This window comes from Eurosta solidaginis, chromosome 1 (genome assembly GCF_040869045.1).
Source record: "Eurosta solidaginis isolate ZX-2024a chromosome 1, ASM4086904v1, whole genome shotgun sequence".
NCBI lineage: Eukaryota > Metazoa > Arthropoda > Insecta > Diptera > Tephritidae > Eurosta > Eurosta solidaginis.
This window is the reverse complement of record NC_090319.1, coordinates 111573802-111597171: the sequence shown is the minus strand read 5'-3', so window position 1 is coordinate 111597171 and position 23370 is coordinate 111573802. Positions and strand designations below refer to the sequence as shown.

Here is a 23370-nt window from a genome sequence, read left to right as displayed (position 1 = left end):
CGCTCCATTAATTTCCTACGCGCATTTTTTTCACATCACCATTTTCATCAACCGATACAGCATTGGATAATATAGCGTTTGTCATTGCTGGTTCTCCAAATATACATAAGTCTATCCGCTTTCGTTAAAGGTGTGTGATTGTCAACATCGAATACTTATACGCCAATTACACGGCTCAAGTATCCTTGTGCCAATTACCAATTTGCGCAAGGATTTGCCCGGTGTGTGCACTGGTTGCGCTATTTGCGCAGAGAACTGTGCTAAAATCAAAACGATTTTGATATTTAGGCATATCTGCAAATATTGCACATGCTTTTTTCTTCGTGTGTGGTGAATGTGACACAGTTTACCTGTGGTTTCTGATAATATAACATCAGTAATTGTTGCTTAAAAATGTTAATATCGAAGGGGTAAGGACCATCTCTAGCTTGTAACAGGAATTCACACAAATTCAATAATACATAATAATTTTTTATACAATTATAACAATGTTTCATTTGTTGCGCTAGTTGAAAAATTAATATTGCGCAGTGCTGCAATGAGTTGAGCTGGTCTTGCAACTAAAATATATATATTATAAATACAATGGAAAATAAACGCTTCTGGTGCGAGTTTTTCGACTTATACTGTGAATTACCAGCACTGTGGAAAATAAATAGTGTTTTTTTATACAATTAGTGCCTTTTTTATACAATTAAAACACATGTTTCATTTGTTGCGCTACATTAAAAATTAATATTGCGCAGTGTTTTTGAGCCGTGTATGTCAAAATTTTTATTTGCACAAATTCCGTCGTTTTATATTTGCGCATGGCTTTTGTGTCATGTATGGGCCGTCTTATGTGAACATTCAAATCTTCAAAAGCCCTGCTTTGATGCAAAGGGTTTGCTAACTTCAAAACCACAACAAACGGCTTCACCAGCTTTTGAACTTGCTGATACAAGCTGCAATAATTTCTCGACGCGTTGATTATTGTATAGTACTTGACGCCCATAACGTTTGCCAAGAAAATCGACTGTATACGTTTGATCATAAAGACTAAATGGGCGTGGGTCATTAACTAGACAAACCCTATTTACCAAATTGAATACTGGTTTAACTTCGTTTTTGTTAAACTCTAATGGTGTCATTGGCCCAATCGATTGATAAACTTTTTTTATCATAATACTCACTGGTAGAACGGTCAGATAGAATACTCAAACAGATGCCAACTATCTTATAAATACATCCCATCATTTCTTCAATCTTATGTGAAACCTCATCCTCGGTGGGCGATTTTTCTCGTAACACTTAAGAGTATTCACGAAGCTTGCTTTTTAATATGGCATTCATGAGCATGCTACCCTCAAAACTATAGTCTCTGGAAAGCATTTCTTTAGCCTTAAACCAAGTTTGATTCTTAAATTAACTTACACATTCCATTGGCCGCCATCAGATAAATAAAAATGAAACTAAACGTCCATCTACCGCCTTACCACGTCTTTGGTGGCAATTTTGTACATTTTTTTTTTTGTTTTGTTTTTTTTTTGGACAATTTGATCAGACATATTTTGTTGCTGTACAGATGAGCCAACCATATAGTTGAACCATGTTGAAATACTGACGAAAATTTACCGAAACGTCTAATTACAACAACAATTTTCCAATGTACCAAAAATACTGCCACAAAGTAACCGACTTCGGCATATTATCGTTTACTTAAAATTTTTTTTATTTTCGTTCAAAATTATTCAGAAAAGACTGACGAAAATAGCGCAGGAAAATATTTGCGTGCTCATTTACTACATTTCCTTCATAAACAAATTTATTCCTTGTTTCAATTTGTGCACAAATTTTTCCAAATTGGTTAGTTTGGTTAGTGTCACCTCTTAATGATATTTGGGTGCGCTCGGCAATTAAATACGTTGTTTACCTAATGATCGCAGTATTTGGTTTCAATGCGAATATATTGAAATGTTGGTAGTTTGTATGAGTTAATCGGGGATTGCTCGTATTGCTTTAAATGTATGCAAACATTTATTTGAAGCTATTTTTAATTTTATAATTTATTTAATAATTTGGGAAAAATTTAAACAACGTGAAATCAGGACGGACAAGGCGACAGCTGTTTCGATTATACCTTGTAAATCTCTTCAAAGCCTTTTCTCCCGGGTGTGGGATTTGAACCCACTCTCCTACGATAGTTGAAAGTGTTACAAACGCATTCAGCCACGTCATCCCTAGTTGTTGTAAAGTTTTTTCCAATTGCCTTCTCTGCATATTTAATCTTTTACACACTACATACTTCGTATGTAATTATGTGTTAAAGTTATGCTTGGTGGTAAGGCGGTTTTCAAAGAAACTTGGTATCGTTGCTGTTTTTGTTCTGTTTATAGAACTACAACGAATTAACCATTTTTTTTCTTTTTGAAAGCATTTATTTGAAGCAATTTTTCATTTTATAATTTATTTAATAATTTGGGAAAAATTTAAACAACGTGACATCAGGACGGACAAAACGACAGCTGTTTCGATTATACCTTGTAAATCTCTTCAAAGCCTTTTCTCCCGGGAGTGGGATTTGAACCCGTTGGTAGATTTTTGGGCTTTGGTGGTAAAAGTGGTAGAAAATGAAAATGGGTCAAAAAGTTGGTAGACCTACCAATAAAGTGGTAAAGTCCGTGTACTGGCTTTGATATTGTTTTGTTACAAGAGAGTTAAAATGAAAGGTTGTAGCATTGAACAACAAGCAAAGGGCTATTGGTCTGAAGTCAGCATTTAACTACAGACCACATCTGAATTATGTATATGGAAAATTCTCCACTTTTCATTGGCCGCATATATAAGTGAAATTTACGTTCTTTGTAAGGCCAGGAAGTGGCCAAGTGAAACACCAGTATGTGCTGTAGTAAGAGTCATGTCAAATTAAGTGATAGCGGTGAGCCTCCGCCAGAAAACAATGCGCTGCTTACAGGAGAGCATACGTCTTCCAGTCATTTTAACCCTAGAAAGATAACGTTATTTTTTTACCCTAGAAAGATATCGTACTTCTGAGAGACGTGTTCAAGTTTAAGAACCCTAAAAAAAATACTTACATTTTTTTCTTTTTTTTTTAATCATTTATTTGCTATATATTCACTTGTTTTAAATGTTTTTTAAAGAAAAATATTGTCTTTTTAATATATTAAAAATTAAGTTTGATTTGTCTTGGACGCAACCTTACAAAAATCATTTTTTTTCGAAGGACCTCAGTTTATAGCAAAAAAATTAAAATAAAATACATATTTATGTACTTCAATTGAATGAATTAACTGTTTTAAACTATACTTAAAAAAATATTAGCTAAAATTACCATTTTCGGCAATATTACATATAAAATTATAAATGTCACGTAGTCACGTAAAAGATAGATGGTAGCTGAGAAAACTGAGAATGAGAATGTTCTCTCTTTACGACTGTGGGAGACTGAGAGCAAAATTAAAATGACGTACGTCTCACATACGTACGTTATCTCACTTGGGTTATACAAAATATAAGATAAAATAATTTAAAAAAAAATTTTAAGTTAAACGGTTTTATTGAAAACAATACTTACATGAAGTAATAATAATACTAAAAACTAGAAAATAATTAGGGAGCTCTTAAGTACTAGTCATCACACTCGTTAATCAGACAATTAAGTAAAAGCGTTGGGCACGTGAAATTTCTAAAAGTGTGAGGCGTAGCATAACCTTATTAAGGTTCAGTTGGCCTTATATAGGACTATCAATAGAAATTTGACGCGTCCAACGCTTTTATTTAATTGTCTGATCAACGCCCTATATAGATGAGGAGTGTGATGACTAGTACCTAGGACCTACCTAATTATTTTCTAGCTTTTAGAATTATTATTACTTCATGTAAGTATTGTTTTCAATAAAACCGTTTAACTTAAAAAATTTTTTTAAATTATTTTATTTTCAAGTTTTTACTCTTTATTTAATTGCCTATTATTTCTCATGATATATAGTTCATTTAGTGACTCATTATTACAAGGACTCTTTTCTGACAATTTTTTACAATCTAAGTCCTCAATACATTATCCTTCCAAAGACTTTATTCAACTCTGCGCCACGTATGCTTGTCCCTCCTCCAACTCCAAAATATTTTGATGTCACTTCTGCCGGACTGTATGTAATATTTTTTCCAAATATGAGCCAAATCGGGCATCATTGGTCACTTTCTATTCATGTATGTATTATGTGTTCCAAATGTGGACCAAATCGGACCACAAATACGATTTTTTTGAATATCTCGATCTTTGCACCACCTAGCGACGATTTTTTGTCATAGGTCAATTTCTATTCTTGTATGTATTATGTGTTCCAAATATGAGCCAAATCGGACCACAAATACGATTTCTGTGAATATCCCAATCCTTGCGCCACCTAGCGGCGACTTTTTCATAGGTTGCTTTCTATTCTTGTATGTATTATGTGTTCCAAATATGAGCCAAATCGGACCACAAATACGATTTTTGTGAATATCTCGAGCCTTGCGCCACCTAGCGGCGATTTTTTTCATAGGTCGCTTTCTATCCTTGTTAATACATACAATCCTTGCGCCACCTAGCGGCGACTTTTTCATAGGTCGCTTTCTATTCTTGTATGTATTATGTGTTCCAAATATGAGCCAAATCGGACCACAAATACGATTTTTGTGAATATCTCGATCCTTGCTCCACCTAGCGGCGATCTTTTTTTTCATGGGTCGCTTTCTATTCTTGTATGTGTTATGTGTTCCAAATATGAGCCAAATCGGACCACAAATACGATTTTTGTGAATATCTCGATCCTTGCGCCACCTAGCGGCGATTTTTTTATTATTATTGCATTGTCATCTGGTTCTGAACTATACTCCAAGTTTCAAGCCTGTAGCTTATCGGGAAGTTACTTAAATTTCAATTACAAAATTCGTGCCAGTCAACTCAACCTAAATAAATCCGTTTAAAAATACAATGGTTGTTTCGCTATGGCTTCGTTTGGTGGTAATGAAATTAGAGAAGGTAATTTCATTCCAACTTTCAAAATAGATGGACAAGTGTACCATATTATTGGAAGTTTATTTCCGCCGCCCAACATGGTTCCAAAATTTTTACAAATATATTTTTCTTCCCAAGAGGAGCAGCCTTCGTTGCACCAAAATGCTGCACCAACTCTTCAAAGAGATATTTTGAAATTAATTCAAGAAATTCTGCATGAAAATAATGTGTATGTTCGAAGTGTTATGATTTCTATGGAGCGTATGCCATCTAATTCGAATAACTATGGGGTTGTAATCCATGCCGACAAACGCTCTGTTAAAGAACACCATGGTCGATATAATGCGCCGACTACAGGCGAGGTCGCAATATTGATAGTTGACGAAAATGCTGGTCCCCGCCATATTGTACTACAGTCCCACGATAACACTCTCCATCGTGTGTCAGAAATTCATCCTTCATATGACCCCTTGCAATACTCTATCATATTTTTTAATGGTGCGGACGGTTACAGCATAAATATACCGCAAACTTCTCCAATCAGTGGGCACCTAACCCACAAAATACAGTTTCATGTATACAGTTTTATGCATATAAAATTATGATTAGAGAAAATAGCTTTAATGCGCTTCATAGATATGGATATCTCTTTAACCGATACTGTGTGGACATTGCTGCTAAACTGATGACCAAAAGGTTGAGTTTTATAACAGCACACCAAAAGACGTTGCGTGCAAATAGTTAAATTCATTTAAGAGATACTGTTAACGAGGATTGCAATCCTGAAAATATTGGTCAGTTAGTAATTTTGACGTCTTCATTTACTGGATCGCCCCGATATTTGCATGAGCGTACACAAGACGCCCTCTTATATGTGCGTCATTATGGAAGACCTGACTTATTTATAACATTCACATGCAATCCAGAGTGTAGTGAAATCAAAAACGAATTGTTTCCTAATCAACGACCAAGTGAGCACCATGACATTGTGCCAAGAGTATTCCATATCAAACTACACCAACTCATGAGTGTAGTTAGAAAACAAGATAGTTTTGGAAAAGTTAGATGCCATATGTTTAATGTTGAATGGCAAAAGCGGGGTTTACCTCACGCGCATATTTTAATTTGGCTAATAGATAAAATTCTTCCCTATGACATGGATCGCAATATATCAGCAGAAATTCCAAATAAAGACGAATATCCTATGTTGTATGATATAATTACTAAAAATATGATCCACGGCCGATGTGGAGTTGATGTTGAATGGGCGATGCTCAAAACGATACCCACGCGAGCTCCTACAGCATACGCAGACCGGGGAAGATGGATTTCCAAAATATAGACGAAGGTCTTCAGCGGACGGTGGCTATACCCATGTACTTTCTAATGGGACAACCGATGGATCGTTCCATATAGCCCCGTTCTTTCCAGATGTTTCTCCGCAAACATAAATATAGAGTACTTTCATTCAGTGCAAGCAATAAAATATATTTTTAAGTATGTCAACAAAGGCAGCGACATTTTCCGTTCAAGATAATAAGGACGAAGTGCAAAATTTTTTGAATGGCAGATATTTAAGCACATAAGAAGGTATTTGAAAATTACTGGGATTTTCGATTCATGAGCAATTCCCATCGGTTGTACATCTATCTTTTCACTTAGAAAATGGACAAAGGGTTTATGGTACTGCACTACAAACCCCTTTGACAGCATTTTTTCCCTTTGTTCAGTTGACGATTTTGCAAAGACTTTGCTTTACTCCGAAGTACCCGCCTATTACACTTGGTTTAATACATTTACAGTTAATAAGTCGCAAGGACAAACATTTAGTTATGTTGGCGTAGAACTTCGTAGTGAAGTGTTTTCTCACGGTCAACTGTATGTTGCTATTTCAAGAACTGGTTCCCCACAGAACCAAAGTTTTCTCATTTCTGGAAATGATAATAAAACAAAGAATGTTATATTCCTGGAAGTTTTTAATTAATGAAAAAAATTGTCCTTATTTTATGTATGAATTTTTTACGTTCTACAATCCAATTTCGACTGCTGAGTGGAATAGCACCCTATTCAAAATTCTTTTCAAAAACGTCCTACCTGAGAATTTGACTCAAAAATGCCCTACCGCAAAATTTTATTGAAGAACACCCTATTTCAAAATTTGTTTCATCTCGGTATAAATTCAATACATTTTGAGCTGAGATAAATTCTGAGATGGCGAATAAAATGACAATAAACCTAATGATCTCATTTCAACTTCTAAGGAAATCGTAAATTTTCTGCTTTCACACAGAAGTAACTGCTCGATTAATATGAAGGATGAAATGTCAAGCGAATAAAATGACAATGCTATATGACAGACAATGATATTTACTTTGACAAATGACATTTTGCAGCACTGAACACACCAAAAACTAACAAACTGAACTTTCCCAGCAGAGTTGCATTGGGCTTTTGATTTCATTAGGCATTCGATTAGTCACTAATGAAATAATTATAGATTCGAATCTTGTATGGAAGATTAAGCTCAATAAGCGTCTTAATGTAAAAAACTGCCTTTATTATTCAATAAGCCGTGTGTGTGAAAATAGTATAATGTTATTTGAATTGTTATCTTTTTGAGTTTTCTTTCAAAGTTGTTCATTAATAAATGGTTTATAACGCTAACGAATTTAAAACTGTTTGCATTTCATACAACAGAAGGTATTACACTATTACCTTCGTAGCAGAAAAAATACATGACATTCATATGTATTTGTATCTCTTCTTTTAAACTATACCCAAATAGCAAAATCTCAATAGATTTACTTTTTGCGGCGTAACGAAGTAAGCCGGGTACTTGCTAGTAATTTATAAAATTTACTTCCTTAACAAGCGGTTGTATAGGCAAATGGTGTGGCAAGAAATCCATAGCCAGCACGAGCCATACAGTGTATCGCTCCTATGTTGGGACTGAAGAAAGGGTGAAAAAGGTATCGTAAACTTTTTTCACCACCAATTAAACCAGAAACTGAAAACATCTGATTTATATATGAAATCGGGTTAGACTTATAGTCCAGGGGTAGGAAAGTAAAAGGCTAATATTTTCTTAATAGCCGCAGTTTAGCAACGGAAAGTTGGTGCCAGATTTTTGCATACTGATAAGGCTTAGCATCTTTTTAGTGTTTTCCTGAACGGCTAAACTGTGTATGCAATGCACAAATCCACTACAGTGAGTTGTGTTTGTTGGATAATCGCAGACCCACTAAATTTTTATTCCGTATTTTGCCGGCTTAGACAGTATGCCTAAACCTAGTTCGCCCACGGTAAGGAAATAGCTGCTCATCTACTGTTATTGCTGCGTTAGGGGTATATGCTTCTTGAAGATTGTCATTATCATAGTCAAAATGTCGGCAATTGGTGCAGATTCACTCAACAGCATACGTTCAGTAGGAGTGTTAGCTCCATCAAAACGAACAAATCGAAGCAACATTTTGAATCGATATAACGTTGCTCTATAAATATCAAAATGCCGAGAATGCCACAGACTCATTGCTTGCATATTATTACAGTGGAGCACACCAGAAAATAATAGCAATCCAAACCAAACATACATTTCCATTTCGTCAGTGGGCTTCCACTTCTTAGGCTTACATGTTTGATTAGCCTTATTCCAGGCCTTCATCACTTGTACTGCTTTCCGATTCGTCTGACGGACAATTATATCCACTTTTTCAGGTGACATTATGTCACGAGAAATAGACACTGCAATCGGCAGAAATCTATGAGCAGGTCCCACTGGTATGGTGCGGGTACTGGTAAACCAAAAAATATTGCCAGTCTTGCGCTCGTTATATTGCTCTTTTTCACTTAGTAATCGATTCACTCCACTGGCAAGATTTGAGACACTAGGCTCTTTTTCGATAATTTCATCCCATCCATGTCATAAATGTCTTCGTTTTTAGGATATTCTCCTTTGACTATCAATATCAGACACCTCTCCGTCATCAACAGGAACATAATCCTCATCATAATCGTCGTCGGTGACATACGGATTATCTTTCTCATCCTCCGCTACAGTAAATTTGCTCAGCACTTTCGCGTGATGGCGCAATTGCTCACTTTATAGATGATTACTATTTCTACTAGATAGAGCCCTATCTACTTCGTCTAAAAGTGATATTACTGTTCCGGCAAAACATGAATAATACAGATCACTATTTCAAGTGTAAATAAATACTAACTTGTCTCCACTCAAACAAAAATGATTGCAAAAAGCGAAATCAATCATACACAACGAAAATTTGCAACCAAATTCAATTCTAACATATGTAGCTGCAGATATCTGGCGCCTGTTCTCGTGCTTTTTTTACTATATCTAGTAAAACTGTCGCAAAGTACTGTATATGACTACACCAAAATTGCAGTGGTGGCCTGTGCAGGCCATTTACTCTAGCATATGAAGTTTTTGTGTAAAATATATTTTTTTCATAATCACTTCGCTAGAAATGGTTATAAAGTTTTCAGAAGCTTCAGCTACATGGTATATTGGCGTTGTTTTTTGAAAAATTAACGGAACAAAAAGATATACTCCTTTAAAAATCGAAATGGCCTGCGTAGGCCACATCACACAACGGAGGGTTAATATCTGGCTACATAATGGCTGTTTTTTCTTTAACATGTATTTGCATATGCACTTAAACTTTATATAAATGAATTGCTAAGGGCATAACTTTATCTACACCAATGAAATTGTTGCGCCTAAATTTAGTAATAACAAGTAAGGAAGGCTAAGTTCGGGTGTAACCGAACATTACATACTCAGCAGAGAGCTATAGAAACAAAATAAGGGAAAATCACCATGTAGGAAAATGAACCTAGGGTAACCCTGGAATGTGTTTGTATGACATGTGTATCAGATGGAAGGTATTAAAAAGTATTTTAAGAGGGAGTGGTCCATAGTTCTATAGGTGGACGCCATTTAGTGATATCGCCATAAAGGTGGACCAGGGCTGACTCTACAATTTGTTTGTACGATATGGGTATCAAATGGAAGGTGTTAATGAGTATTTTAAAAAGGAGTGGGCCTTAGTTCTATAGGTGGACGCCTTTTCGAGATAATGCCATAAAGGTGGACCAGGGGTGACTCTTGAATGTGTTTGTACGATATGGGTATCAAACGAAAGGTGTTAATGAGTATTTTAAAAAGGAGTGGGCTTTAGTTCTACAGGTGGACGCCTTTTCGAGATATCACCATAAAGGTGGACCAGGGGTGACTCTAGAATGTGTTTGTACGATATGGGTATCAAATGAAAGGTGTTAATGAGTATTTTAAAAGGGATTGGGTATTAGTTCTATAGGTGAACGCCTTTACGGGATATCGCCATAAAGGTGGACCAGGGGTGACTCTATAATGTGTTTGTATGATATTGGTATCAAATGAAAGGGGTTAATGAGTATATTATAAGGTAGTGGGCCTTAGTTCTAAAGGTGGACGCCTTTTCGAGATATAGAATCCGCCTCGGCACGGTTCATTCCCGCCGGGAGAATTCCCGAAATTCGGCCCCACTTCCCGGCGGAGGCCGCAAATTTAGCGAGAGAACGTGACCTTATAAGACAGCTCGACCCAGGCGACCCCCAAATAAGGGATATAAACCAACGCATCAGACTTCTTGTGGATGAACACAAGCGGGCGAAATGGGAGGAGCACCTAAGAGGTTGTAACCTCTCTGCCGATGTGGGTAAACTTTGGTCCACCGTAAAGTCCCTATCGAATCCGTCTAAACACAATGACAAAGTTTCCATCGCCTTCGGCGATAAAGTGCTGTCGGATTCGAGAGAATGCGCGAGCGCTTTCTGCCGTCAATATGTAATGTATTCTACGGTCGACAAAAATAGACGAAGGGTCAACAGACACGCACATAAACATAAATTCAGCGCGCCACCAATTACCATCACCGCCAGACAGGTTGAAGATGCCATTGGTCACGCTAAATCATCCAAAGCAGTGGGCCCAGACAGAATAGCCATGCCGATGCTTAAAAGCCTAGGGAAAGAGGATTTCAAATACTTAGCACATGTCTTCAACCTGTCTCTTTCCACCTTTGTCATACCCGAAAAATGGAAAATGGCCAAAGTGGTCCCGCTACTAAAACCTGGGAAACCAGCTAACATAGGAGAGTCGCATCATCCGATATATCTCCTATCGCCAGTAGCAAAGACGCTTGAAGCCATTTTGCTCCCCCACTTCCAAACAAATTTGCAGCTAGCCTGTCATCAGCATGGCTTCAGAAAACTCCATAGCACCACCACCGCGCTAAATGCCATCAGCACCCAGATAAATTGCGGTTTAAACCAAAACCTCCACCATAGAACAGTACTCGTAGCACTAGACCTATCAAAAGCTTTTTATACGGTCAACTATGGCACGTTACTGCAAGACCTGGAAGGGTCTACCCTTCCCCCATGTCTTAAAAGGTGGACCGCAAATTATCTGGGTGGCCGGCAGGCATCGGTGCAATTTAGAAACGAAACATCAAAACCAAGAAGAATTAAACAAGGGGTGCCACAGGGTGGTGTCCTATCCCCACTTTTGTTTAATTTCTACATATCTAAGCTACCTTCACCACCAGAAGGAGTCACTATAGTTTCATACGCCGATGACTGCACAATAATGGCCACAGGCCCAGGCCCACAGATGGATGAGCTCTGCAACAGAATAAACGGCAACCTCCCTGATCTCTCCAGTTTTTTCGCCTCGCGAAAACTGGCATTATCACCGACTAAATCTTCCGAGACCTTATTTACAGCATGGACGTCCCAAATGTCGACCATTTTGAACATCCACGTCGATGGCACTACGCTACCGACTGTCCTACACCCCAAAATCTTGGGTGTGACGTTTGATCAGGATCTACATTTTGGTGAGCACGCAGCCGCAATTGTTCCGAAATTCCAGAGCCGTAATAAAATCCTCAAATCCCTTGCTGGCAGTACCTGGGGAAAAGATAAAGAAACGCTTATTACTACATATAAAGCATATCGCCGCCAAGCCTAAAAATTACCAACCGGAAGAAGCTACAGGCCTGCCAAAATGCTGCTCTCAGAATCGCCACGGGCTGTCTTCTTATGCCCCCAGAACACCATCTACATAATGAGGCGAGAATACTCCCCATCAGGGAGAGAAATGAGATGCTAACCAAACAGTTCCTGTTGAATACCCAGAAACCTGGATATCCAAATAGACATTTGATTGATAAGCCAACGCCGCCTAGGGGCTTAAGGAGTCATCTCCGTAAGCATTTTGAGGAAATACGGCACCTGAGAACCCAGCCGTATGGAGCAAAAAAACACAAGCAGGTCCTTGGTGAACTCCACAAACAGGCGTCGGACCTTTATGTCAGGAATTGCCCGGTGAATCCAGTACTCAAAGAGAGGTACCCAAAACTCGTGGAAGAGGAACGCATACTCCCCAGGGAAACGCGTGTCACTCTTGCTCAACTTCGTTCTGGATACTGTAACAGGTTAAACTACTACCTATCCAGAATCAACCCCGACATACAAAACGTATGCCCCGCTTGCAATATGTCCCCACATGACACCAACCATCTGTTTAATTGTAATGTGGAACCAACGCCTCTAACACCCCTTTCATTATGGTCCACCCCTGTTGAAACAGCAAGTTTCCTTGGACTCCCGTTAAAGGATATTGATAATTTGTGATCGGTCGCGGCTGTTAGGTGGGGCGAAGCACTGCTACAACAACAACAACAACAGGGTTTTCAAAGGGAGTGGTGGTAGTTGTATATGTGAAGGCGTTTTCGGGATATCGACCAAAATGTGGACCAGGGTGACCCAGAACATCATCTATCGGGTACCGCTAATTTATTTATATATGTAATACCAGGAACAGTATTCCTTCGAAGGGCTCTTTGTTTCGCCCTCCAAAACTTTTTCATTTTCTTTCACTTAATATGGTAGGTGTCACACCCATTTTACAAAGTTTTTTTTCTAAAGTTATATTTTGCGTCAATAAACCAATCCAATTACCATGTTTCATCCCTTTTTTCATCCCCCTTATCATTTTTAGAATTATGGCATTTTTTTCATTTTTCGTAATTTTCGATATCGAAAAAGTGGGCGTGGTCATGGTCGTACTTCGGCCATTTTTTATACCAATACAAAGTGGGTTCAGATAAGTACGTGAACTGATGTACGTGAACGATGCTGATGATTTTGATATATTGAAGTCTATATCTATCTCGATTCCATTATACCTGTACTACCAACCGTTATCCAATCAAAGTTAATATACTCTGTGAGCTCTGCTCAACTGAGTATAAAAAGTCGGTGCCACCAATATTCTCGACTTTCTGTTTTGGTATGCGTTGTACGCAACGATCAATAAGGTTTGTGTCTCTACTATTGCTCCATACACAACTCCTATGTGTAATTGTTGATGAGCGTTTCTTTTTAGCCGCAAAGGCATATTTATATATGTACATATATGCATGTGTCTTCCATATCGTTTACCCCAGGCTTAACTAACGAACCGATATCATTTCGTTACGATAATTAACGTTAAGCGCCAAATACACGACACGAACATTCCCGTTATGTCATGTTTCTGCGACCTTTTATGTCGTGTATGGTGGTGTTTGCCAGTTCGCGCAAATGTTCGCCAAAAATCAAAATATTTTAATTTTTGGCGAACATTTGCGCGAACTGTTCGTGCGTGTATGGCGAAATAGCTCATAATCGTAGTAATTTCTGAACGGAACAGACGTGCGCGGAAAAGTAAAATGGACAATAAAAAATTTCTGAGTGAATTTATTGAAATGTATAAATCTTTGCCATCATTGTGGCAAGTAAAAAGCAAAGATTATTGTAATAGAATTAAAAAGATTAATGATTATGAGACTTTAATCGAATTGTGCTGCAGCACAATTGTTGTCCGTATTCATCGCTGTCTGAAAGAGAACTAATGTTCGGCCAAAAGTTCGTATGGTGTATGGCCAAAGCTGCGAACAAGATTGCGGAATGTTCGCGGAAATGTTCGTGTCGTGTATTTGGTGCTTTAATAAACGAAACAAAGTCATTTCGTTTCGTTTATTAACGTTAAGAACGTCAAATTAACGAAATGATTTTGTTTCGCTTTCTGCCATATCAAAACGAAATCAAATCGTTTATGTTGATTATTAATTTCAAACTATGCTGGCAAAACTGATTGATGGCGGAGTCATTAAAGGTGAAAGCATTAGCCAAGCTGATTGCAGCTTTTCTCATGAATTTTGACAGTACGAACATTTCTCGGAGTATTTTTGACATTACCACCAACGAATTACACAAACAAATTACATGGAGTTTGTGTGTGTATGTTCGCTCGCTGTTAGCACCTTACGGCTTCACCATGGCTATAGCATTGCCAGCACAATTCAAACATAAAGTATCACATTGTTTTTAACGTTAACGAAAGCTTTTCGTTTGGGTTAAAAACGAGATACAATTTATCTTGATCATTTCTTTATCGATAATATAAGTGTTTGAACGGAAACGGTGGAAATTTTTTGATAAACGATTAGCTTAACGTTAAGGTGCATCCCTGGTTTACCCTCAGTTTCAAATTTGTCTCCTTGTTAGCCTTGAACATTTTAGGATCAGAATTTGTAAAGCTTATCGCGCATAATTCTGTGTATGCCAGTTTTGGTGCGGCTAGTACTTTGCAGTATCTTTTATTTTGAAGATATATGAAACCTCGCTTACTCAACTCGGAAACCTCTTTAAAAATCAGGGCAGAGCAGTAGGAGGTCCTCAACATAGTTTTTGACATTATAATTTAGTGCAGTGAGCTAAATTCATAAATAAAGGTTTTGTAGAGTGTTATCAATTTTGATTGAGCAGCACCATTAACCCTAAAAGCCAACATATTAAATTTTCTCCACCAACGTCTTTTGGGCCTTAGTTTTATTTTTTGTAAATAGCCATTCCTACACCCTCTGCAATCCACGGTAGGTATCACATGCCATGTGTACCAGTAGCGGCAACCAAAATTAACGATGAACGCTCGGTCTAGACAATTCTTATAAAAGCGGAACGAGTGAGCAGCCTCTAGATGGTAAACTTCCCTTGCGTTATTCGCTGTTTAAAGCCCCTTCACATAAGCAGTTTTTCATATAGACGCAATCTTATGCATTATGAATAGATTGCACGTATTTTTATGGAGAACGGTAGATCGAGCGACACTTGCTTCCATGTTAGATGGTGCCTCGCTCAATCTGCCGTTCTCCATAAAAATACTTGCAACCTACTCATAATTGCATTACACGCATCTATATGAAAAACTGCTTATGTTACGGGACTTTTTGTGCGATTTCATTATTTGTTATTAGGATCTGGGATAGCGGAGGCTATTCCACGTCAGTCACGATTATCTATACATATTATGTAATATTTACTTTTTATAAGATTAAAAATAGACCAACGACAGCAAAAAACAAGTAAGTACGGGACCATCTTTTCAATTATAATGTGAAACCTACGCCTCTAATATCTCAAAAATTTAACCACTAGTTTGTTCAAATATACAGACAGAAGGTTTGGTTAGGTTGAACTGGCCGGTTAATAAAGACTTCACATAGACTGTATATGTCGATAGTGTTACCAGAATTTGCTTGACGACCAAACGGAACACCCCAGTTAGATTCCAGGACTTATTTTATAGAATATCCGTGTTTTTTTACAGATATACACGTATACGTTTGCGGGTAATAAAAAAAACGCGTATCCTCGCTTAGATAATGTTTAGGAGACCAATCTAGCGGCAGTGGTTAAATAATTAGCTACAGAACATGTTGTACCGAAAAGCGGAGACACAAACCTCTTTTGGCCATAGCGTATAACCTTGAAATACTTGAAGTTTTCTAGGACCTAGCTTAATTGCGACCTCGAGATCTGGCAACTCTGCCGCCCTAATGGCTGGAGCCTTGACCTCGCGAGTGCTGGACGCGAATATAGAACGTGCTCAACCGTTTCTTCCTAGAGCTCGCAATTCCTACATGACAGTACATGGCTAAATCGTTATTTCGAAATATTTACTGGTGGGTATACTATATAAACTCTTTTAAGGACTTACAATTTTCGAAAATCGAACCAAGCTTAATACCTATATTATTTTATTTTGAAAGGTATAAAAAATTTCTGTTCTAATGCCAGTTTTAAAATTTTTTGGTCACTCTCGTTACACTGTACATAGTGCCAACAACATATACGATGTTCAGTCACCGGCAAATATGCAACAACACCGAAATGAACGACGGCAACCAAAGTCAAGCATTATTTATAATTTGTGGCTGTCGCCAGTAGCTAAATTATCCCTATAGTGATAATCAGGAAATTACAGTTTTCCACTATATTTACGGCACAAATGTCCACATACGTTTATACATACTAGAGATATACGCCGATAAATTTAGCGGCGGCGTAAAATCAATTGTATACGGCGTAGAACACGATATTTTAGAATGAAAGTCGGCCGATTTTAAGTTGAAAGACGTTTAGGTTATATGCTCAGTCCAAACTGTTGTTTTCCGACCTTATGATATAAGAGTTCATTATGGATGATCGCGTAGCTTCAGTTTTCCGACTAGTTCGACTGTCAACTATGTTAGGGTAGTAGCACACCCGGTCATTTATTCAACTGTCATGGGAATTCGTTTGCTTCACCACTTTGAGTCTTCTTGAGAAGGACATAACATCACCAGGTAAATATACGTATATACATATGCGCCTAGATATTCACATTTGTAACAGGAGCCGTAACGTGTAGGAGATTTTTAAACATGGTTGATGTGATTCACTCCAAGGGATTAGTTGGGGATAGGGCCGCCAACTTTTAAAAAAATATCAAACCGGGAGACTCGGGTGTTGAATGATGAAAATCAAAACACATTTCAGACACTTTTTATAGTTTCACTAATAAACAACAGAGGTTTGAATATAAGGCCAAGTGACTTTTCAAACCCTTCTCATACGTCAGATATCTTCAACTTGAGTATGGGGTGAGAATCATTTAAACGGGCATTCCCCTGCAACTTTCTAAAGGAGTTTGCATCACCGATTTCACTTATTCTTTAAGCCGATCGGAGTATAGAATTTTTGAAAAAAATCGGCACATTAGGATAATTTGCTTTTTTAATAACTTGAGGACAATTCATACATGTTCAACTTGGGTCACTCTATTTGAATTCGTTAATACCCTTTTGACGATATCGGACCAATTTTCGACATGAACAATAAACGGCCTAGACAGACTTAAATGAGTAGAAAATATAGTAATCCGCCGACCGCCGCCGACGCCTCCCCAATATTTTTGACATTCGGCGGCGGCAGTCGAAAAGCGGTAGCGGCGAAAATCTCTAATACATACCTATGTATGAATATATGTATGTGCACATTTAAAATGCACCAGCTGAAGTGGCACGTGCACCGATGCATCTCGCCGTCTATTGTGCGATTATCAGTTCATTTGCTTAGACGCCAGATTAACCAGTTGAAATTGTCCAGTCGCAGCGTAACTCACATTGCACCCCTGCATCGTAGACATATGAAAGTTGTTAAAACCAGCCTGTATATAACCCGCATCATTTTTTCTCACTTGCCTCCGTTACATTTATCTAAAGCTATGTATTAAATCTCTGGACGTTCTTGCATATCTAATGATTTCATTAAATTAACTCCTATTTATAACATTATCCACTTCGATTTGCGTGCGATGAGGCTTTGTACATGTGTAATTGTATTGTATTGGATGGTCACTTTCGTTTTAAATTCCTTCAACTTTATTCACCAATTTTATTGTTGTTGCTTTAATTTTATGTGAATGCGGTAATAAAAAATGTTTTCCATTTCTTTAATTGAACGTCATTATTTAATTTGACCTTTAATTAGCTATGTAATATTTAACTCGACTCGCTACTTTATAAAGAAGAGTCCTATTCACTAGCGGGTTATTTTTCTGCAGGAAAAGAACAGTGGTTTCCGCCCAATTAGCAAATTTATTATAAGTAGCGTTGCTCAGCTTTGAGCAAATCGAGCTAGTTAAATAATGAAATGAGAAAAGTTTTAATAGTTAAGTAGACATGAAAGCATACAAAGTGGCAGCACGGCGACATACACACCAATATAAAACAAGTAAGGAAGGCTAAGTTCGGGTGTAACCGAACATTACATACTCAGTTGAGAGCTATGGAGACAAAATAAGGGACAACCACCATGTAGGAAAATGAACCTAGGGTAACCCTGGAATGTGTATTTTAAGAGGGAGTGGGCCATAGTTCTATAGGTTGGCGCCATTTAGGGATACCGCCATAAAGGTGAACCAGGGCTGACTCTAGAATTTGTTTGTACGATATGGGTATCAAATGAATGGTGTTAATCATTATTTTAAAAGCGCGTGGGCCTTAGTTCTATAGGTGGACGCCTTTTCGAGATCTCGCCATAAAGGTGGACCAGGGGTGACTCTAGAATTTGTTTGTACGATATGGGTATCAAATGAAAGGTGTTAATGAGTATTTTAAAAGGGCGTGGGCCTTAGTTCTATAGGTGGACGCCTTTTCGAGATATCGCCATAAACGTGGACAAGGGGTGACTCTAGAATGCGTTTGTACAATATGGGTATCAAAAGAAAGGTGTTAATGAGCATTTTAAAAGGAAGTGGGCCTTAGTTATATAGCTGGCCGCCTTTTCGAGATATCGCCATATAGGAGGACCACGGGTGACTCTAGAATTTGTTTGTACGATATGGGTATCAAATGAAAGGTGTTAATGAGCATTTTAAATGGGAGTGGGCCTTAGTTCTATAGGTGGACGCCATTTCGAGATATCGCCATAAAGGGGGACCACGGGTGACTCTAGAATTTGTTTGTACGATATGGGTATCAAATGAAAGGTATTAATGAGCATTTTAAAAGGGAGTGGGCCCGAGTTCTATAGGAGGACGCCTTTTCGAGATACCGCCATAAAGGTCGACCAGGGGACTCTAGAATTTGTTTGTACGATATGGGTATCAAATGAAAGGTGCTAATGAGCATTTTAAAAGGGCGTGGGCCTTAGTTCTATAGGTGGGCGCCTTTTCGAGATATCGCCATAAAGGTGGACCAGGGGTGACTCTAGAATTTGTTTGTACGATATGGGTATCAAATGAAAGGTGTTAATGAGTATTTTAAAAGGGCGTGGGCCTTAGTTTTATAGGTGGACGTCTTTTCGAGATATCACCATAAACGTGGACCAGGGGTGACTCTAGAATGCGTTTGTACAATCTGGGTATCAAACGAAAGGTGTTAATTAGTATTTTAAAAGGGAGTGGGCGTTAGTTCTATGGGTGGACGCCTTTTCGCGATATCGCCATAAAGGTAGACAAGGGGTGATTCTGGAATTTGTTTGTATGATATGGGTATCAAATGAAAGGTGTTAATGTACATTTTAAAAGGGAGTGGGCCTTAGTTCTATAGCTGGACGCCTTTTCGAGATATCGCCATAAAGGAGGACCACGGGTGACTCTAGAATTTGTTTGTACGATATGGGTATCAAATGAAAGATGTTAATGAGTATTTTAAAAGGGAGTGGGCTTTAGTTCTATAGGTGGACGCCTTTTCGGGATATGGTTATAAAGGTGGACCTGGGTTGTCTCTAGAATGCGTTTGTACAATATGGTTATCAAAGGAAAGGTGTTAATGAGTATTTTAAAAGGGAGTGGGCCTTAGTTCTATAGGTGGACGCCTTTTCAGGATATCGCCATAAACATGGACCAGGGGTGACTCTAGAATGCGTTTGTACAATATGGGTATCAAAAGAAAGGTGATAATGAGTATTTTAAAAGGGCATGGGCCTTAGTTCTATAGGTGGACGCCTTTTCGAGATATCGCCATAAAGGTGGACCAGGGGTGACTCTAGAATTTGTTTGTACGATATGGGTATCAAATGAAAGGTGTTAATGAGTATTTTAAAAGGGCGTGGGCCTTAGTTTTATAGGTGGACGCCTTTTCGAGATATCGCCATAAACGTGGACCAGGGGTGACTTTAGAATGGGTATCAAAAGAAAGGTGATAATGAGTATTTTAAAAGGGCATGGGCCTTAGTTCTATAGGTGGACGCCTTTTCGAGATATCGCCATAAAGGTGGACCAGGGGTGACTCTAGAATTTGTTTGTACGATATGGGTATCAAATGAAAGGTGTTAATGAGTATTTTAAAAGGGCGTGGGCCTTAGTTTTATAGGTGGACGCCTTTTCGAGATATCGCCATAAACGTGGACCAGGGGTGACTCTAGAATGCGTTTGTACAATACGGGTATCAAACGAAAGGTGTTAATGAGTATTTTAAAAGGGAGTGGGCCTTAGTTCTATGGGTGGACGCCTTTTCGCGATATCGCCATAAAGATAGACGAGGGGTGACTCTGGAATTTGTTTGTACGATATGGGTATCAAATGAAAGGTGTTAATGTACATTTTAAAAGGGAGTGGGCCTTAGTTCTATAGCTGGACACCTTTTCGAGATATCGCCATAAAGGAGGACCACGGGTGACTCTAGAATTTGTTTGTACGATATGGGTATCAAATGAAAGATGTTAATGAGTATTTTAAAAGGGAGTGGGCCTTAGTTCTATAGGTGGACACCTTTTCGGGATATGGTTATAAAGGTGGACCTAGGTTGTCTCTAGAATGCGTTTGTACAATATGGTTATCAAACGAAAGGTGTTAATGAGTATTTTAAAAGGGAGTGGGCCTTAGTTCTATGGGTGTACGCCTTTTCAGGATATCGCCATAAACATGGACCAGTGGTGACTCTAGAATGCGTTTGTACAATATGGGTATCAAAAGAAAGGTGATAATGAGTATTTTAAAAGGACATGGGCCTTAGTTCTATAGGTGGACGCCTTTTCGAGATATCGCCATAAAGCTGAACCAGGTGACTCTAGAATTTGTTTGTACGATATGGGTATCAAATGAAAGGTGTTAATGAGTATTTTAAAACGAAGTGGGCCTTAGTTCTATAGGTGGCCCCATTTTCGAGATACCGCCATTAAGGTGGACCAGGGGTGACTCTAGAATTTGTTTGTACGATATGGGTATCAAATGAAAGGTTTTAATGAGCATTTTAAAAGGGAGTGGGCCTTAGTTCTATAGGTGGACGCCTTTTCGATATATCGCCATAAACGTGAACCAGGAGTGACTCTAGAATTTGTTTATACGATATGGGTATCAAATGAAAGGTGTTAATGCGTATTTTAAAAGGGAGTGGGCCTTAGTTCTATAGGTGGACCCCTTTTCGAGATATCGCCATAAAGGTGGACTAGGGGTGACTCTAGAATTTGTTTATACGATTTGGGTATAAAATGAAAGGTATTAATGAGGGTTTTAAAAGGGAGTGGTGGTAGTTGTATATGTGAAGGCGTTTTCGAGATATAGACCAAAATGTGGACCAGGGTGACCCAGAACATCATCTGTCGGGTACCGCTAATTTATTTATATATGTTATACCACGAACAGTATTCTTGCCAAGATTCCATGGGCTTTTGATTTCGCCCTGAAGAACTTTTTCATTTTTCTCTACTTAATATGGTATGTGTCATACTCATATTACAAAGTTTTTTTCTAAAGTTATATTTTACTTCAATAAACTAATCCAATTACCATGTCTCATCCCTTTTTTCGTATTTGGTATAGAATTATGGCATTTTTTTCATTTTTCGTAATTTTCGATATCGAAAAAGTGGGCGTAGTAATAATCGGATTTCGCCCATTTTTAACACCAAGATAAAGTGAGTTCAGATAAGAACGTGAACTAAGTTTATTAAAGATATATCGATTTTTGCTCAAGTTATCGTGTTAACGGCCGAGCAGAAGGACAGACGGCCGACTGTGCATAAAAACTGGGCGTGGCTTCAACCGATTTGGCCCTTTTTCACAGAAAACAGTCATCGTCCTAGAATCTAAGCCTCTAGGAGGAACACCCGGCACAACAGTTACGAGAGGATGAAGGGGGCCTCGAATACTCTAAACCAAAAGGGAAAGGCGAGGACGATGACGTCACGACGTAGGTGCTGGAGGGGGACAAACAGCCCGAGGGTGCTGCGAGTCCTGCAGATAAACCTCCAATACAGTAAAGTGGCGTCGAGCGAACTCCTCCTAACCCTGGAGGAGGGTTCATTTGACGTGACGCTGATCCAGGAGCCGTGGCTCTCTTGGGGAGGAAAGGTTTCTGGTCTTAGCGCGCGCGGGTTTGGCGTTTACTACACGCAAACGGAAGGACGGGTGCGAACTGTAGTAATGGTAAGGAAACGGCTGCATTCATATATGCTGCCTAATTACACTACTGAGGACCTCGTAGTGGTGGCCGTTGAGCAAAATAATAAGCAGGCATTTATCCTGGCGTCCTGCTACATGGCCCATGCTGCGGAGGTTCCACCGATGGAGTGCAAAAAGCTAGTAAAGGAGGAAGGGCGCAAAGGGCGGTTGGTCATAAGCGCAGATGCAAATGCGCACCACAATGCATGGGAAGGAGCAGATACGAACGAGAGAGGCGAATCTCTATTTTGTTACAACCTGCAAACCAATTTGCAGATAGCCAACAGGGGAAATGTCCCTACATACATTGCTCCAACATCCAGCAATGTTCTGGATATTACATTGATCTCCGAGCGTGATATATCAAGGTTTGATTGGATGGTTCTTGATAGACCATCCTTCTCGGACTATGCGTATATCAGCTTCAGCATCCCTCTAAAGAGGGTAGAGAAGGGAGGAACCTTTAGAAACCATAGGTCAACGTACTGGACTAAATTCCAGAAACAGGTAGAAACAAAACTGGGCCAACCCAAAGAGGTTGCCATTGTGGAGGAACTGGAGGAGTCGAATGAATTCCTAACAAGGATGCTTATGACTGCGTATAACAAAGCTTGCCCTCTAAGAAGATTCAGACGAAAAGCAAAGCCGCCATGGTGGAGCAATGAGCTGAGTCTTCTAAGAAGACAAGTAAAATAAATGTTTAAGCTCACAAAGACCGCGGAAAGCGCCGGACTTGGTGACCGATACCAAGATCAAATGGGCAGTGAAAACGTTTTGTAAGTTTAAATCGCCGGGCCCAGACGGTATATTCCCAGCCGTGCTACAAGTTTCAAGTAGGACGGTGGTGGAATGGCTTAAAATAATATTCGATGGGTGCATAAGACTGAATCATGTACCGCCCTCTTGGAGAATTGCTCGTGTAATTTTCCTACCAAAGGTGGGGAAGATCGGTCACGTGTATCCCAAAGACTATAGACCCATTAGCTTAACAGTCTATGTGACGTCCTCATGGACTGGCCAGTTCAACCTAACCTAACCTAATCATATATTTCTC

The 23370-nt window shown here is 38.7% G+C and overlaps 1 pseudogene; it reads right to left on the bottom strand.

Annotated features, from left to right (window-relative positions):
- Positions 1-7: 7 nt before the first annotated feature.
- LOC137237610 (bleomycin hydrolase-like) lies at positions 8-8720 on the bottom strand (annotated as a pseudogene).
- Positions 8721-23370: the final 14650 nt, after the last annotated feature.